This window comes from Pinus tabuliformis, chromosome 8 (genome assembly GCF_031772625.1).
Source record: "Pinus tabuliformis cultivar Carrire ecotype Pingquan chromosome 8, CPIR1, whole genome shotgun sequence".
Classification (NCBI taxonomy): domain Eukaryota; kingdom Viridiplantae; phylum Streptophyta; class Pinopsida; order Pinales; family Pinaceae; genus Pinus; species Pinus tabuliformis.
The window spans coordinates 237022302-237041827 of NC_142294.1; positions in this window are offsets into that span (position 1 = coordinate 237022302).

Genomic DNA, 19526 nt, shown 5'->3' on the forward strand with positions numbered 1-19526 from the left:
ACGGAGGGTGAAGCCATAGGGAGGTTCAGTTCGGCTCAAGCGCCATTCAATGCGGAAGGGATTTTTCTTGGGATGTCAAGTCCGGTTCAGGCGCCATTCAATGCGCAGCTTCGGACAAGGAAAATGGAGATCCATAAGTTCGAACCCCATGCTGCATTCCCGCATTCTTCCAAGCGGCTTGAGCAACTTCTGGAAGAGACAGAACATACTCTGGCAAGGTGTAAGCTTTCTCCGAGGGAATTGGTTAAGGGAGGCAGTCGAAGGATGCCAATTGAGAGGCTCAGGATGAGCAGTCGACGCGGCGGTTCGAGGGGTCGCTCTGCTACTCAGAGGCCCGCCATTTCACCCTCCTCCTCTGTGGACATTCCTTCTGAGCAGAACAGAAGCCCGAGCAGAACAGTTGGCCGTAGAATTGAAAGAGATAGGGGAGAAATCCTGGATTGCGGTCACAGGGAGCATCCAGCCGTCAGATATCGCATCCCTTGCACGCTGGAGAATAATACGCTCATTGTTTCAGTCACTGTGGAGCATTGCAGCGACCTCCGGAGGCCAAGGGACAACCTGACAGTGCCAAGGGTGGATATGCAGGTCCCCAGAGTGGATATGAGGCGACCCACTCAAGCTGAAGAGGCCGGTCCCAGTGAGCCGGCTCAGAGAATGATGCGCCCAGATGCGGAGGAAGACAAGAAGCTCAAGGGTTTAGCGACGGATGAGCCTTACCTTACTGATGAGGATTAGCTCAGAAGCCTCTCCGTTCTCACGGCCAGGAACGCTACTCTCAGTCCATCTCTTTCTGTTTACTTTGTTTGTTTGTCTGTCATGGGGTCAATGTCCACCGCGAAGGTTTAGGTGTCTACAATTTCAGTCTACATGTCAACTATGTCAAGTTATGGGTCCATCATGTCAAGTTGTATGTCCGCTGTGTTGGCTCAAAAGCTTGTTGTGTCGATTACATGCTGGTTATGTCGGAAGGAAGAAACTGGTCCCTTTTTGCCTGTTGCTCTGAATGGCTAATCATGGGAAAATCTCTTCGGAGATGCGAGGCTACGACCCTTTTGTAAAATTGGATGTATTTTTGGTTTTTGTAATGAAAATTAGTGCAGTCTTACGGAGAAAAAAAAATATCAACAATACTCGCCATCCTATCTTCCACTGCAATTTCTACCACCATCTAATCAAACTCCTGAAGCGAACCAATTCCCACAAATTCTAGTTCAGAATCAAAACCCACGCCTCTCCCTATCATTTCCACAAAAACCAAATCAATTAGTCACTCAACCACTTGCGAATCCTAATAATAAAATGTCACAACAAGCTGTGTACAACATGGAGAGGTGAAATCCTCAAACTTATGTAATAACTCCACTAGACTTAAATAATGTCTAATTAAGGTTGGGAAGAGTGTTACTAAGAAAACCCCTTGTTTTCATTCAAGGAACAATATCTGATCTTCAAGAACATAAAAATCAATCAAAATAAGGGGAGTCCTCTCCCTCTTAGAAAGAGAAGAAAATAACATAAGATGTTTCAATAAACACTCCCATCATAGAACAACCTTCAGTATCAATTATACCACCTTTCCAGGTAAACAGTTGAAAATTGATGAAGAAGTAGAAAAAAGATTTATCTTGCTTGATTACAATATGATGGATGAATTGAGAAATGTGTGTATTAAGATTCCTTTATTACAAGACATAAAAGAAATACCAATTTTTGTGAAAGCAATTAAGGAACTAAGTACACAAAGATCAAGAAGAGAAGGAAAAGACATAAAAAGAATTAAGTTAGTTGGAAAAGTTGTAGACATTATGATGGGGAAGACGACAATTCAAAAATATTTAGATCCAGGAATCCCCATTGTAAAAATTCAAATCAATGGAGGTGAAATACCAAACACACTGATTGATCTAGGAGAAGACATAAACATAATGAGTAAACAAGTTATAGACACAGTTAGGATTCCTAACCTTCAATACACACCAACCATATTGCAATTAGCAGATCAGTGTGTGATCAAACATGATGGTGTGTTGGAAGATGCTTGTGTATCCTTAGATTCTTGGGAATATCCTGTTGATTTCATGATCTTAACACCCAAGAATAATTTAGGAGGACATCCATTAATTCTAGGAATACCTTGATTAGCTACAGCTAATGCTTTTGTCAGTTGTAGATTAGGTGACATGCTTATCTCAGATGGAAATTATACAAAGAAATTTACATTATACCCTGCTGCAAGGACAACAATAGATACAAAAACTAAAGAATGGATAGAAGATGAAGAAGATATACAACCTATTTTTACTATGGAATAAGTAAGAGAGGAAGACCAAATTCTAAATCTACCAGAAAGTAATAAATCTTCCTCAAATTATGATCGTAGTAGCAATGAGTATCTCTCATCTAAATATGTATGATTTCTCTCCATGGAAAAAATTGGGAATTCCTAAATAGAAATATTTCCAGGGAAAACCTTGAATATTAATAAAAACATGGAAGAATTGAAAAATAATCAATTGATAGAAATTTTACAGAAACATTCTTTTAATTTTGCATGGGAATACATTGACATGAGAGGGATTGATACTAAAACATGTAGACATCATATCTACATTGAACAGAATGCAAGACTAGGTTGATAACCTTAACGGAGAATGAACCCAAATTTAAAAGAAAATTTTAAGGAGGAGTTGCACAAATTCTTAAATGTAAATTTCATCTATCTGATATCTGACACTCAATGGGTTTCACCCCTAGTAATTGTTCCTAAGAAAAATAGAAAATGGAGAGTATGCAATGATTACAGGGGACTAAATAAAGCAACATTAAAAGACCACTTTCCACTACCTTTTATATACCAGGTGTTAGACATATTAGCAGGAAAAAAATATTTTTCCTTCTTGGACAGGTTCAGTGGATATAACTAGATTTAGGTAACCCCTGAATATCAAGATAAAACCACATTCACTTGTCCATGGGGAAATTATGCTTACCGAGTACTTCCCTTTGGATTATGCAATGGTCCAACAACATTCAAGAGAGCAGTTCTCAGAATTTTTTTTGATCTTATTCATGATTGTGTGGAATTGTACATGGATGATTTCACAGTTTATTGAGATTTTTTCAATGAAGCACTAGAGAATTTGGAAAAATTATTAATAAGATGTAAAGAAATAAATCTCTCATTAAGCCATGAAAAATGTTTCATGATGTTTAATGAATGAATTTTTTTAGATCATCATATTTCAGGAGAAGGAATTAAGGTAGACTCATCTAAAGTTGAACTCATTTCTAAGTTATCAGTGCCAAGTTGTCAAAAAGATGTTAGAATTTTTGTCAGTTTTACTGGATATTATAGAAGATTCATAGGAAAATTCACAAAAATTGCATCCTGACTTTTTAAATTCCTCACCAAGGACTTTGAATTCAATTGGAATTTTGAATGTCAAGCTGCCTTTGAAACTTTGAAAAAGAGAATTTCTGAAGCACATATCTTAAAAGGACCTAATTGGAAATTTCCTTTCCATATTGTTATAGACATTTTTGTGCCTTATAGCCTCGAGCATGAAATGTCCATAATCTAAGGGATCCAAAGTCCCTAGACATGTTGTTCCTACCCCTAGAGGAACAAGGCCAACAAACCACAACAGTTCACAGAAGTTCTCCACCTGAAAACACTAAAAAACAAGCCAATTCTGGATCATGTCAACTGCTCCACTAAGCATCTGCGCTGAATGTCAACTGCCCCACTATCTACCTGCGTTGAATGTCAACTGCAACAAAGGCTACCTGCGCTGAGCGTAACTGGACAAGTGGCAGGCTCATTTCTCAATGTGTCAATGCTTAGGAAGCTTCCAAAATGACACTTGCATCAGGGAATTTGACTGGTGATGAGTAAGAGGTTCCAAATCTCCAAGTGGAAGCAAGAACCTCCAAGTGGACTCAAGAACTAAGAGAGGGAGAGGACACTAGTCAGATCTAAAGCTGACTCATCCTCTCTCCAAAACATCTATATATGGATCTCTCCTCCATGAGATCTGGGGGCTGGAATTTTGTTATTGCAAAGAATTGCTGTTGGTTTGAGGTTGGATCACTGGGTGCTTAATGCTTTGAAGGGAGCTGAAGAAGGAATTCCATTTTGCTGGGAAGGAGATGCTGGATTGGAGCCCTATGGGTTGTATCTCTTCGTGAACCTTGTTATCAATCAATAAAGCTATCTTGGTCTTTCCTATATGCTAGTGTATTTTGTATGATTTGCATTAGTATATTTGATTTATTTCTAATCCTGAATCATTTATGAATATGTATATTTGCCTTTGTGTTGTGTCCTTCTCTTGTCGCAAGTAGCTATTCTCTTGTCACATGTAGCTGTTCTCTTGTGATCTCGTGGGAATCAAGTAGCTATTCTCTTGAGCAAGCGAGGAGGCAAGTAGCTGTGGACACCCAAAGAGAAGAGGATCTAGATCGAGGGACAACCTGAAGACAACGGTAAGTCTACCAATCTCCCCTCTTTCACATTTCATAAAGGAAGAAACCGAAGTAGCTGTATCTGTTTGTTGCTAAGGTACTGTCACACCTTAGGTGGATAGGATCGTCCTGCATAGGCATTTTTCCCCACAAAAAATTGGCGACTCCACTGGGGAAATTTGTTTTAGTCATTTTATTTGTGTTTACATCATTGTTTGCTTCATAGACTCACAGCAACAATCGAACTTCTTCTGCAAAGTAGACTGTTGCTGCCTTGATCCTTCACTGGGTTTTTGTCTATGATCTAAGCAATGGACTAACAAATGACTTGACGATCCTTTGTGATAGTCTTTAGTACCCTCTCAAATCATCCCTCTATTTATACCTTGCTTGTGTTTCTAATTTGGCCTGAAACAGTTGATTTTTGAGCATTTTATGACCCGGAAACCAAGAGAAACGAGAGTTTCTCTTTCAGCGCAGACACTGTGAAGGCAGTCTGCATTTCAACGCAGGTCCTGTGAAGGCTACCTGCGCTGAATGTCAACTCCACAGTGTTAGACTTGCGCTGAACCAGTGTGGCCTTGTGCAGCTGGGGTTCTCTGTTGTCTTTTGCCCTGTTTTGATCTCTGTTTTTGCAGCCTTTAACCAGCATAGGTACCAGTCTGATAACCCCTTTTCTTTGCTTGAATTCCGCCTCATTTTTGTACAAAAATACTGTAAGTTTTTTTATGTGTTTGTGGCGTCATTTACAGTTTTCCTTTGCATGAGTGAAATAATCATCCTGTAGCCCTTGATTCAGATCTGATTGATTGTGATCTTAGGAGAGAGTTCATTGGCTGTTTGCAGTTTGATTGTACATTTGCTTTTGCTTATTGGTTTTAGTTTGTCACTTTTAAGTGTCAAAACAAGTATTCTTTTCGAAAATCACAAAGTGATTGTAATATCTTCTACCCTTGTTGATTTTGGAAAAAGTAAACTTGTTTATTTCGGTCATTTAAAAGCAAATTCAAAGTTGTACAAAAAGCTTTCTTTGTAGGCATTTATACTAAGAAAGTGGAAAACAAACACCTGCATTGTGCATTTGCATTTTGATAAGTTTGCATGTTTGATTTAGGAAGAGTGCATTAGAGTGTGCTGATTGCTCTTTGAGAAAAGATAATCACTCTCTTTTCCCTTAGTAGCTAGGATTTTCAAAGTTGAAAAGATTATAAAGCTTGCTTATCATCTTAGACTGCATTTAGGAATTGTACCATACATCTCGTGGTGATCCTGAAAGACAAACTTTTAAAAAGATCAACTTAAAATAAACTGAATGAACCTAACAACGCTTCGCAACATAACGCACAACATAGAGGTCTAGGCTAGAGACGTGTTCCGACGTCGTTAAGCCTAGTGACTGTCGATCTCGTAGAAGGTGAGTGATTCCTCCTGAGGAACGATAGCACTAGTACGGATTGTGCTCCCACGTACCGTCGCGTATATATTGGGAGACCCCTATAGGCATATATCCTTTATCCTTAGGAAACCGTGTCGGTCGCCCTACTGATCGCAATGCAGTGAACACAACATTCACGAAGATCGACCGCCCGTACCGTAAAAAGTATTCTGCGGTTTTGCGAAAAGTTTGGCACACCCTCTGCCTAGATCTCCAGAGCAGTTTCTTTTGGCATTTTTCAGACTCTATAATAGAAAAAGTCCATCCGAGCATTTGTCACTTCGGGCTCGTTAAAACATCGAAGGAGACTAGAGTCATCTTTAGATTTTTCTCGACTCTTTAAAAGTGAAAAAACAAGTTGTGTCTAAAGCATCGTTAACAATTTATTTTAAACGGAACAATCACCCATTATTCCCGTGTTGATATTTAGGTTGAAAAGATGGAGCACACCAACCAAGGAGTTCCCCTTGGTGGGAATCCTAGTCCCTTCTCCTCTTGGGGAGATGTTGGTGCGCCCCACATGGCCACATTGTCGCTTCCAGGACTGACAATTGGCCTACCGGTCTGGCTCTTTTCAACAAGTGTCGTTTAGAATTCCATAATTCCTGAACAGTCGAGTCAACAGTTAGATCAGACGAGAGTTGCCCACCAGCCTTCCACTTCATCTTCCTCTCCTCCTTCCTCTTCGTTTGACGGAACTAGTCGAACAAAGAACCGGGTTCCTAAGGGGAAGAAAGAGAAGAAGAAGAAAGAAAAGAAGTAGAAGGAGCCTAAGGCGGCTGGGGGCAAACAAGCGTCATCTAACAAAAATCCACACACAACACTCATAAGGCCTAAATCGTCATGAGTCATATGCAAGGGAGACCACTTTCATAGAGATTGTCCATGTATCCCTCGGATACTAAGAGACTGGTCCCCCCGTTCGCACAATTCGGTAGCATCGACCTCTGATAGCCATGTCGACTGCTCACCGTCAACTAGTGGGAGTGAAGCTCCAGGACAGAGCGGGAAAGCTAAATTTCCCTGCAGACTGTGTGAAAGCGATCACGCCATCCACCGTTGTCCCTTCTTAGACGAGGCAAAAAGAGTTCTGGAAGATCGCCTGATATTATGAGCGCATCTTCCTCCTGGATACCAAAGACTCCTGCCAAGTCCCTCGCTAGTTGAGAATCCGGTTGACCCGCCCAGGTGGTCAGCCGAAGCACCTGTTATTGAAGATGACCCGTCTGAATCCATACCTGACGAAAGTCAAAAGGTTGAAACGGCAGTTGACTCGGTTTTGCCTTCAGAGGCTCTATCTTCGAATGACACCATCACAGAGGAGAATAAAGATGACACCGTCCAAATTCTCTTCATCAGCATTGACTCTGATGATCAAGGGGGCAATGCCTCCATTCCTTTATCGCAGGAAGGAAGTTCATCAGAGCGCTATCCGGCCGTTTACTCGGTCCCACCACCAAGAAACCTGGTTGTGTCCTTTGACTGGAACCAACTGGGCAGACCCCGCTTGCCAGCTAGCATACCATTCAGAATTATTGTACAAATATACAGAATGGTAATGGCTGGTACAATTATTGATGAAGGGGCATCTGTGAGTATCCTTTCCTCTATTGCTTGGAAACCGCTTGGTTCGCCTGCACTTTTTCCTGAAATGAGAAATCTATCAGGCTTTGATAAGGGAACCAGTCGCCCTTTAGGGATCCTCCCCAATGTGCCAATAACATTGAAAGGGAAGACCGTTCAAATGAACGTGATGGTCGTTCGAGGACCCTTGGATTATAACCTACTCCTTGGACGAGACTATATATATTGCATGGGAGCCATCGTCTCACCACTCTTTAGAGTAATGTGTTTTCCGCATGAAGGAAGAATGGTCAAGCTCGTGGACCAACTTTCATTCCCCGAATCACACATCGCAAATAGTCATATACCATCCCTAAATGGTCAATTCACGCAAGAAGTGTCTCAACCCACGGTCCGTCCTCCTGATGAGCGTGAGTAATCCGGGAGGATATGACTGGAACCCAGGGGGCCTGCGTCCTGGCCTGCTTCGGCAGGGAAACTTTGGGTATAGGGTAGGTTTCCGCGGGAGAATATGACTAGTCCGTACCCTGTCCGTAGAGGAAGAGGGGTTGTTCTGGAATAAGATTCTTTTGTCAAAGTTATGTGAGGTGGCGGGATTGCGTCACTCACCTTTATCTATTTCGGTAGACACTGCTGAGGAAGTGTTTTGTTTGAAAGATTAACGAGACAATCTTTGGGTAACCTGAAAGAGGTAAGCCTCTCTCGTCAAAACAAATGTTTTGGTGGAAAAGAAGTAGAGGTAACCTTGAAATTCTGTCTTATGCCTGGGGGCATGTGAACCTTTTGGAGTGTAAGCAAGGGGCAGCTATTTATTTTTTAAATTTTTAGGACCTCTAACCCTTTAAAATCGTAGGATTAGTCGTTTCCGAACTTGCATAACGAAAGGATCCGGAGCAAAGCGTGGTGAGATGAAGCTCCATAAAAAATAGCGATCTCCAATGAGACACTCTTATCATATGACTGGTATAATCGAGCAGTTTTAATGTGGAATTTATGCTCGTTAAAAAATAGAAAAGCAATATCGAGCAGTTTTAACGCGGAATTTATGCTTGTTAAAAAATAGAAAAGCGATATCGAGAATTTTTATGCGGAATTTATGCTCGTTAAAAAAATAGAAAAGCGATATCGAGCAGTGTTTTGGCGCATTCAAGCTCGTTAAAAAATGAACCCATCCCGGTAAATAACCATTGTGTATGTAACCTGATCAACCATAAAAGCCTTGGTCGTGTTTGCACCGTCACCTCCACTTTTCATTTGGTCGATCGTTTGCCTCCATTTGAATGTTTACCCATTTTGAGGAACAACTGCAAAGAGTGATTTCACCTAGCCATCCTTGTGACACTGCCGTGATTGGAAAATTCCAACCTGTACCTGGAATCAGCTGCTAACCCTGTTTATCACTCGTTCCTCAAAAGATGAGTCTTCTTTAAGCTCTTTTCAACTGACTCGTAAAATATGAAAAGATTGCCGAGTTTTGGCCTTCCAGCTCGTTAAAGCGATGGGAAGTGCTATCCCTCCTCTAAATTTTAATCTTTTTGGACCTGAGGGATTATTGCACAAAACGATCGAGTGCTTGTTTTGTTCGGCTCATTAAAACTATCGAAAACTCATCCCTTATGTATTGTTTTATACTTTTTCGGACTTAAGGGATTAGATGACGAAAAATGAATTTTGGAGTTAACTTTATGTACCTTTTCAGACTCTCTAAAAATGAAAAGGACCGAGTTATCCTTGTCATTAGACTCGTTAAAATCACTAAATAGCGACAAACTTGTCTTTAGACAAGAACGAGTTTCACTATCGCTAGGCTCGTTAAAACATAGCGATGGGCTTGCTCGAAGGGTAGGTTATAGAACAAGCATATGTTATCCTCCTAAAGCTTGACAAAAATAAAGAGGTACTAGTCAGTAATGACTGGGGAAAAATTGGGAAAAATCAAGAAAACTTTGATGGTAGCAGGTCGCTCTTGAACATGACACTTTTCCTCTGTACCACAATCGGGTTGGGTTGTTTCATTCACCGACCACATCACCATGGTCTAGCCATACCATCCATACTTGGGGTAATGCTACCAATCCATCGCATCAGTGTCGCCATATGTTCAAGAGAAGTCATTCAAAAAGAGTCAACCGGGTCCCATCCACTGCCATACATTATCCTTCATCCATTCATGACCGCCACCCTGAATCATATGTTACAGATCGTTTTCACCTCCATTAAAATCATTAGCTCCATTCCGTGTCACTGATGTGGGATTCATTAAGGCCCTCCTTTGACGGATCGCTTCTTGTCGACATCAGCTCATTATCCAAGAAGTTGATCTAGGAACAACCCCTTCAGTACTTTGAAGCTTGCATGCCTCAATGGCAAGTTTCTCACTTCCGGCGATAGGTATACATCAATGACCTTCGACCAAAAGATTTTGCGTGGTGTTCGACACCAAGTCCTTTATTCACACCATGTGAATTGTAATGCAGTACCTTGAGGGTCATTATCATTATCTGTGATTCCTCTCGCGCTTGTTAACGGTTTACATCATTGACCGATAATCAAGCGATGTCTTTCCATGTTCGACTTCAGCGCAATTCTCACATGGATCGACTTGTACTTAGAGTGAAGATCGAACGAGTTTGAAGACCCTGGATCTAGTTTCATCCATCCGGGCTGCGATATATATTCAGGAAAAATAAAGAAATTTGACATGTACATCATTGCAGCAGATGATCATCCTACTCAAAGGATGATAATTTCGCCAAAATTATCAGTCTACCATCAGACGATCGTCTGTTCTATGTACAAAAATGAATTTATAAAGCTGAGCATGGGAATGCCCGCCTCAGCTAGATCATGAAAGCAGTATGAATCATAATGTATTGTATTGTATTTTATTACAAGTCTCCTCCCAGCAAATGGATGAACTTCGGACCCTCCTGGATAAAGCATTTCACCCGATAAACGACCTCATACTTTAGGGGTCAATTGTTATCGACATTTTTGTGCCTTACAGCCTCGAGCATGAAATGTCCATAATCTAATGGATCCAAAGTCCCTAAACATGTTGTTCCTACCCCTAGAGGAACAAGGCCAACAAACCACAACAATTCACAGAAGTTCTCCACCTGAAAACACCAAAAAACAAGCCAATTCTGGATCATGTCAACTGCTCCACTGAGCATCTGCGCTGAATGTCAACTGCCCCACTGTCTACCTGTGTTGAATGTCAACTGCAACAAAGGCTACCTGCGCTGAGCATAACTGGGCAAGTGGCAGGCTCATTTCTCAATGTGTCAATGCTCAGGAAGCTTCCAAAATGACACTTGCATCAGGGAATTCGACTGGTGATGAGTAAGAGGTTCCAAATCTCCAAGTGGAAGCAAGAACCTCCAAGTGGACTCAAGAACTGAGAGAGGGAGAGGACACTAGTCAGATCTCAAGCTGACTCATCCTCTCTCCAAAACATCTATATATGGATCTCTCCTCCATGAGATCTGGGGGCTGGAATTTTGTTATTGCAAAGAATTGCTGTTGGTTTGAGGTTGGATCACTGGGTCCTTAATGCTTTGAAGGGAGCTGAAGAAGGAATTCCATTCTGCTGGGAAGGAGATGCTGGATTGGAGCCCTATGGGTTGTATCTCTTCCTGAACCTTGTTATCAATCAATAAAGCTATCTTGGTTCTTTCCTATATGCTAGTGTATTTTGTATGATTTGAATTAGTATATTTGATTTACTTCTAATCCTGAATCATTTATGAATATGTATATTTTCCTTTGTGTTGTGTCCTTCTCTTGTCGCAAGTAGCTGTTCTCTTGTCACAGGTAGTTTTTCTCTTGTGATCTCGTGGGAATCAAGTAGCTGTTCTCTTGAGCAAGCGAGGAGGCAAGTAACTGTGGACACCCAAAGAGAAGAGGATCTAGATCGAGGGACAACCAGAGGACAACGGTAAGTCTACCAATATCCCCTCTTTCACATTTCATAAAGAAAGAAACCGAAGTAGCTGTATCTGTTTGTTGCTAAGGTACTGTCACACCTTAGGTGGATAGGATCGTCCTGCACAGGCATTTTTTCCCACAACACATATCTCAAAAAATGCTTTAGATTCAACCTTAGGAGTTGTGTTGGGACAAAAAGATCTTACTCCTTATGAAATCTATTATGCTAATAAAAATTTAACTCATGCAGAGTTCAATTATACTGTAATTGAAAAGGAGTTCTTAGTTGTAGTTCATGCCATTAATAAATTCAGTCATTACATAACTGGATATGAAAATTTTGTTCACACTGACCATTTTACCATTAGATACCTAATGAATATAGAAATCACTAATGGAAGAATAACTAGATGGCTCTTACTGTTACAAGAATTCAACATAATCATTCTAGATAGGCCATGAAAACAAAACACAATTGCTGACTTTTTATCTAGAATACAAAATGATAATAATGATAAACCCGTAGAGGGTAAATTTCTTGATGAATATCTTTCTTACGGTATCTACTAAATCACCTTGGTATGAATATATTGCTAACCATTTAACTATAGGAAAAATGGCATTTCATTTACCTCCTAGAGAAAAGAGAAGAATAATCCACAATAGCACATATTATTCATGGATAAATTAAGAGTTATACAAGACATGACCAAACCTCATCTTCAAAAGATGTGTTTGAGCAGATGAAATACTAGAAATACTTAAAGCTTTCCATGACGAGCCATGTGGGGGAATTTTTTTTGACAAAAGGACTGCTTACAAAATCTTGCTTTTAGGATATTATTGGCCTTCCATTTTTAGAGACAATAAAGAATATGTTAAAATATGTGATGGTTGTGAGAGAATGGGGAAACCCACTCTTTCAAATAAAATGCCACTGCAACCACAGGTACACATCGAACCATATGAGAAGTGGGCACTACATTTTGTTGGACAAATCAACCCACCTTCAAAGAAAAAGAAGTATATTCTGGTATGTAGTGATTATGTCACTAAATGGGTTGAAGCTAAAGCACTTCCTTCTGCTATTGAAAATGTTGTAGTTTCATTTCTTTTTGAGGATATTTTTACTCATTTTGGTGTTCCATGAGATATTGTAACAAATCAAGGAACACCGTTCACATCTAGATTAGTGCAGAATCTTATGGATCAATACAAAATCAAACATTGGAAGTCCACTCCATACCATCCACAAGCCAATGGACAAGTTGAGTCCACAAATAAGGTGATTAAAGAAATCCTCACCAAGGTTGTACATATACACAGAAAGGACTGGGTGGAAAAGCTTCCAGAAGCTTTATGGGCCTATAGAACTACATGGAGAAATACTACAGGACATACTCCTTATGAAGTCGTTTATGGAAAAAAATCTTACCTCTTATAGAGTTCTAGATCTAGACCTATAAGACAACAATCTAGTTAGATCTTGAATTATCAGAAGCACAGAAGTAAAGGATGAGACAACTAAATTAGCTTGATGAAATCAGACAAGAATCCCTCCAGAGAACTAGCGTAGTTTAGCAATAGAGATCTAAATGGCATGATAAGTACATTAAAGAAAGGAAATTTCATCCAAGAGATTTAGCATTACTCTTTGATTCAAAGTTCAAGAATTTTCAAGTGAAATTCCAAACCCATTGGCTTAGACCTTATGAAGTTGGACGTGTTTTTGACAATGGTGCAGTTAGAATTAGGACTATTAATGAAGAGAAAATTCCTCTACTAATAAATGGACATTGACTCAGACTTTACCAGAAGCCATTGACAAAAGAGAATTTGTTAAAATGTTCCAAGATAATTTAGAACTCAAGATGGTCAAGAAGAATTCTTCTTCCTTTCCACCTTAGAATCTTTTACTCAGTTTTACGTTCTAAAATACTAATACTAATAATAATAAGTAAATTATATATATATATAAACATGAAAACAAACATGTTCTTGGCAAGTTTATACAGAAAATTTAGAGTGAAAACCAATTTGTGTTGGCACTTCAAATTTTCCTTTCAAAAAGAAAATAACAAAATTCCTTTATTAAAGTTTTTTTTCTTAGCTGCAGAATCAACAAATTTCCACAACTCAGACAAGTTTTTGTAACTAAGACAAGTTTCTGTAGCATAATAGTTTTTTTTTGAATCCCACAGGGACACTTGGTGACTTTAATTGAAGGACAACTGACAGAGCAAAGTACTTGCCAGAGATCTCAGAACAATAAACAAGGTTAGCAAAGTGGATCATAGGTATGTGCTACTTTAATTTAGCAATACGGATTGATATATTGCATATATGACTAAGAAGACATAGTACTGTTGAAAATTAAAACAAAATCATTACAACTTAAGCATGATGGTCACCTAACAAAACATCATAATCCACCATTTACACGTCCTCATTCCAAATCCACCGAAGTAATCACCGAATCATCATTTTAAATGCGTCCCAATGGTTCGATTCATTCCTATAACCTTTATTATAACCCACCTGTTCTTACACTTCTCTGAACTTTCATAGCCACTCCGTCCATCAACCACTTAGCAAAACCATACCAACACCATTCTCTTGTCAAGGTAACCAGTCTTTGAGGAAAAGCATCCTCCATAATGGGGATCATTGTTTGAATTGAGCTAGAAGGGAAGAAATATTTGGAGGAATATCTTCATACCAAGCAGCTGCTGCAAAAGGATCAATGGTCATTGTTCATTGAAAAATTCAACCGTTTTCATAGAGAAGTGGCAAAGACATTTTCACAATCGTTTGATGGATCTAAAGATGAAATAGGAGACATTAAGATCATCATAACAGAGTCCATGATCGTGGAAGATAATGAGTTACCAAGGAGTGGAGAAAAATGGTTCAAGAACAGGGGAATTAATGGAGGAGATTGGAAGGTCTTCCTGAAAAATCTAAATATGGACACCATTATCTTCAAGAAAGGTATTCCCAGCACAACCCTTAAGAGTAAATGGAGAAATTTATTGCTTATACTTAAAAAATTTCTCACTTGTGAGGGTCAGTTTGGGTATGTGTATTTTTACCATGTTAGGATGATGATGCATTTTCTTGAAAATCACTAGATGAATATTCCTTATTCTCTCTTACATAGTCTCAAGAAAATGTCCACAAACATTCGAAAGTGAATTAAATTAATATAAAATACCATGTATCATCACGGCTTGATAAAAATATTTGTTCAGTTCCATCTTCAGAGTACAGGGGATAAGTAGGAATGTTTTCTAGTGAGGAAAAATTTTGAAGAAAGATCCCCAAAACAAGCTAGCAGCAGTAGGACCCTCAGAGGGAGGAAGAGAACAATATAATTAATAAAAGTGCAGGAACCCCAGACTCAACCAAAATTATTAGAAGAAGAGCTTCCCATAGTGGATATTTTGCAGAAAATGAAAGAGGGAAATCTTAGAAGGAAGAAAGATAGCAAAATAGCAAAGGAAGTTCCGCAAACTAGGACCCTTCCTCAAGAATAAAAATCAGAAACTAAAAGAAGAAAAGTACAGGGATTACAAACCTTAGAACTAAGGAGGAGGAAAAGGTTGAGAATAGTGCAACAGGTAGTCTCAAAAGCTACAGAATACATTGAGTCTCAAGGAAATTGAGCCAACTGAAAACGAGCCAACTGAGAATGAGCCAATTGAAAACCATGAAATTTCTCCAAAAGGATCACCAAAAGCATCACTGAGAGTGTCACCACCACCTTGCATCTCACCTCTAAGAAGCCCAGTTCATAATTTGGGTATTGATCCTATTCAATAGAAGATTTATGACTATATAGAGTCATTGGAAAGAAAAGAAACAACAACTAAAGAAACAATTCAAAGTCCCGGAGAAGGGAGAAATCAACTAAATGAAACACAAGAACCTTCAACCTCAAACATTTTAAACAAGAGATTTTTGAGTTAGAGACATTGAAAAAATATCTCAAGAATGAGAATCAAGCATTGAAGGCACAAAGTGAGATACAGATTGCAAAAAGTGACAATTTCATCCTTCATTTGAGTTTGTGGTACGAAAAGAACAAAAAGCTGAATAAGGAAAATGGGACACTAGAGAGAGAAATTATGAACTTAAAATACAAAATTTTCATGAGAAAACCAAGGATGCTAGTACCTGCCAGAAAGAAGAAGAAAGTAAATCTTGGAGGTGATGATCGAAAGGCACAAGTGGTTGACAATGATGAAGTGTATGAGGGCATACAAAACCTCTAGCATGGGGGAATGTAGAGTCCAAAGATTGTCTTACCATGACATCCCTTTTTTCCTATATCTCTTCTCTTTTTCCTATAGTTATCACCTAAATAATGCAATAGACACAAGGTTTTGTTAAAGGTAAGAAATTACATGTCTTCTTATTCATGTTTGTCTATATACCCTATTGTTTTGCTAAAGAATGCATTTGGCTATAGAATTGGTATGTTTCTGCAACTAATCCAAATTTTTGCATGTGCCTCCATTGTTTGCAAGGTTCAAAAGCTCCAGCTCAGTGAAGAAAGGTACGAATGGATAAGGAATGGTCCCCTTGTGGATTCCTTCCTATTCCCTCGAACCAATTCATCAAGATGATCACAGGATATCACGTCCAACCTCAAAACTCAACTACAATATTTTCATCCGGACAAAATCCTAGTTTCAACGAAATATTATCGATTTTCTTTTGGAATAGAAAATTGATTGTTTAGCGATATAGTTTGATCTAAATAAAGATATCTAGAATTGAAACACTCATATTGTTATGCCAAAGACTTACTATAAAAACTATGGCCGCACTGTGTTTTGGGTGTGCGCCGGATGATGTAATTTTTGAGAACATCTTCTTAATTTTTGTTTTGAAATAACTATAATTGGTTTGTATTTGTATACGATGAGTTGATTGGAGATAGTTGAGTGATTCGTGGAGGGACCCTATGACCAATAGCAGGTCTTCAATCAATTGAAGTTAGATTTATTTCATTACTTGAATACTATATTTTGTGTGAAGAAATGCAGTATGATGAGTTTGCTAGTGGATCATTATATGCATAAGAAATTTCCTTTGCTTTATACCTAGTTTAACTCTGCTATTTGATTTGCTTTTTTATCTGGTACACTGTGGCTATTTCATTTGCTTTTTATCTAGCGTAGTCCAACTATTTTTACTTCATAGTGTAGTTGTTGCTCATAATGCCTTGTTTGGATGGAATTGAAGAAGTAAAAGAGTGAGAGTATTCTCCTTAGCAATTGAATTCAAACAATATTCCTTTACAGTTTGATAGAATAGATTTCTCTTGCACTTAGTAAATTAGATTTTTCTATAGCATAAAAATTCAAGACAGAAATCCAAAACAGTCTAACACAAGTAAATTCTAGAGTGACTCTCATATCATCCATAAACTGATTCAATAGGGAATAATTCCTAAGAAATTAGCCATTAACATTAGGGATTAAGACACTAGAAAAATTAATGGCAGCATCTCCATACTAATCTTAAGTTTAGATCCTAACAAGAACATAATGACATAAGAAATAACTTCTAGCACATATAGTGCACCTGTACTTCATCAGTATACTTGTGCTGGTTGATAATTTATGATTGAAAATTTAAGGACATTAAATTGGCCAAACATAAACGAAGGTAGGAAACATTTTTTTCCTGTACTTAGGAGAAAGGGGAAGGCTCCTACAACTAACTACACAGAGAACTTGGTATGTCTACAGGCTGAGTGCAATGACCCCTATAGCTAAGGGAATATGGAAGAGAAATCTATACTGAAATGATTATACTTAATAAAGACATTTTTGAGTTAATTTTGATCCATATGTGTCCTATTTAATATGTCTACAAGTTATGCAATTTCACTATATGTTACAACTTATATGAATTTAGAGCTTATTTGTTTCACAAAAGTGGTAGATCAATAGTATTTTTGCATGTTATGAAGGATTAAAGACCTTCACAAAGATCAGAAAATTGTTTAGGTACATTTACAATAATTTCTTGTTGTGAATGGTTAAGGGTTCACGAAGGTAGATATAAGCCCTAGGATTGTAGGAACCTATCACATAGACCTCTGGATGCAGAAACTTGGTTTTGTCATCCCAGAGTACTGCTTCAGGTGAGACTACAGCCTGCGCTATGCATGTTGTTGCTGAAAGTTCCAATAATTAGGGTTTTTTTGGTTGGCCCAGATAATTTTAATCATCGGTTAGTCCCCATCAAGCCAACAAATGTTTCATCCATAAATTCTTGACAGTGTATTTTTATGACTGGATTTTGTTTGGGTTGCTAAATCGCCACGTTGCAAGTCTCCGCCTTATGTTAGATACTTCTCACATATATCATATTGCCCTGAACTTGAAGAAATGTATCTTGTGCAAGCCCTTTGGGATATCTCTAGGCCATGTGGTATGCAAGTAGGGATTAATGGTAGACCCCACGAAGATAGTTATTATTGTCAATTTAGAAGCTCCAAGGAATGTGAAGCAACTATGTGCAACACTGGGCCATACTGGATACTATAGGAAGTTTATCAAAGATTATGCACACATAACTATGCCAATGGAGAAATTAATGAAGAAGGATGTGACTTTCTACTAGGATGATGAGTGCCAAAACACTTTGGATATTTTAAAGGAAAATATGGCGACTTCTCCCATTTTGGTATTGCCGAACTGGAAGAAAGAATTTCATGTTCATGTGGATGCCTCCTGCATTGCGTTAGGTGTGATATTAACCGAGCCAGGAGAAGCCAATATTGATCACCCTATAGTGTTCGCAAGTAGGATATTATCAAAGGAAAACAAAAACTACTTAACCATAGAGTGAGAAGGATTGGTGATGGTCTACGTGCTACAAATTTTTTGACATTACCTATTAGGTGCAAACTTCAAAATATAGACAGATCACTCCGCTCTTAGGTACCTGGTCAACAAGCCTGTGCTGGGGTTGAAGATCTATCAATGGTTGTTTCTATTTCAAGAATACAATTTTGAGGTGATTGTGAAGCCCGGAAGATTGAATGCCGAACCAGATCATCTATCGAGAATTGAGACAAGTGAAGAACCCACTAGCTTAGAAGAAGGATTGTCATATGCACATCTCTTTGCTATACATGTTGTAGACAATCATTCTACTTCATAATATAGTTTTTAACGGTTGGCACAACCCTAGATGGATATTCTACAGGACAGAAAAAGGAATTGGCGGTCTGCCTGGCTGATTTTTCTGTGATCGTTGAAAACTTGTATAAGATGGGCTCTGATGAAATACTTCGCCAATATGTTCTGGAGTTTGAATGATTTGAAATCCTCACTATATCAAATCAACGAGTGGCAGGAGGACACCATGGATGGAGAGCAACTGCATAGAATATTTTGTGTGTAGGATTGTGGTGGTCAATGGTGCATAAGGATTCTACAGCATATTCTAGGGCATGTGATGCTTGCCAGAGAATAGGGAAGTCATCACAGGGGGATGAACTACCCTTAAACACACATATTTCTTTGCAGATATTTGACAAATGGGAGATTGACTTTGTAGGTATGTTACAACAACCGGGGAAAAAGATAGGAGTGTGATAAATTATCACTACAACTAAGTATTTGACGAGATGGGCGGAAGCACAACTAGTCAAACATTGTAGCATTCCTGGAGCTATGAAGATCCTTTTCGAGTTTGTCTTGACTCGGTTTCGGTGCCCTAAGATAATGATGATTGATATGGTATGCATTTCTTAAACAAAAACATTGTCGTGATGCTTGAATAATTCCATGTTTATCATCATAAGAGTATGCCCTATGATCCTCAATGTTACAGGGAAAAGTGTCTATATAGAACTGCTCTATCCCACTAAGGTGTGACAGCTGCCTTAGAAACAAATAGAGAAAAGCTACTTTCATTTTTCCTTTATGAATTATAGATAGAGAGGAACAGAAAGACCAACCTCTGTCTTGCGTTAATCTCCTGATTTGATTCCTCTCTTCTTTGATAGTCTTCAGCTACCTGCTCCCTTGCACACCCAGTTTCACAAAGTACCTGTAAGATCACAGAAGCATAGCACTATACAAAG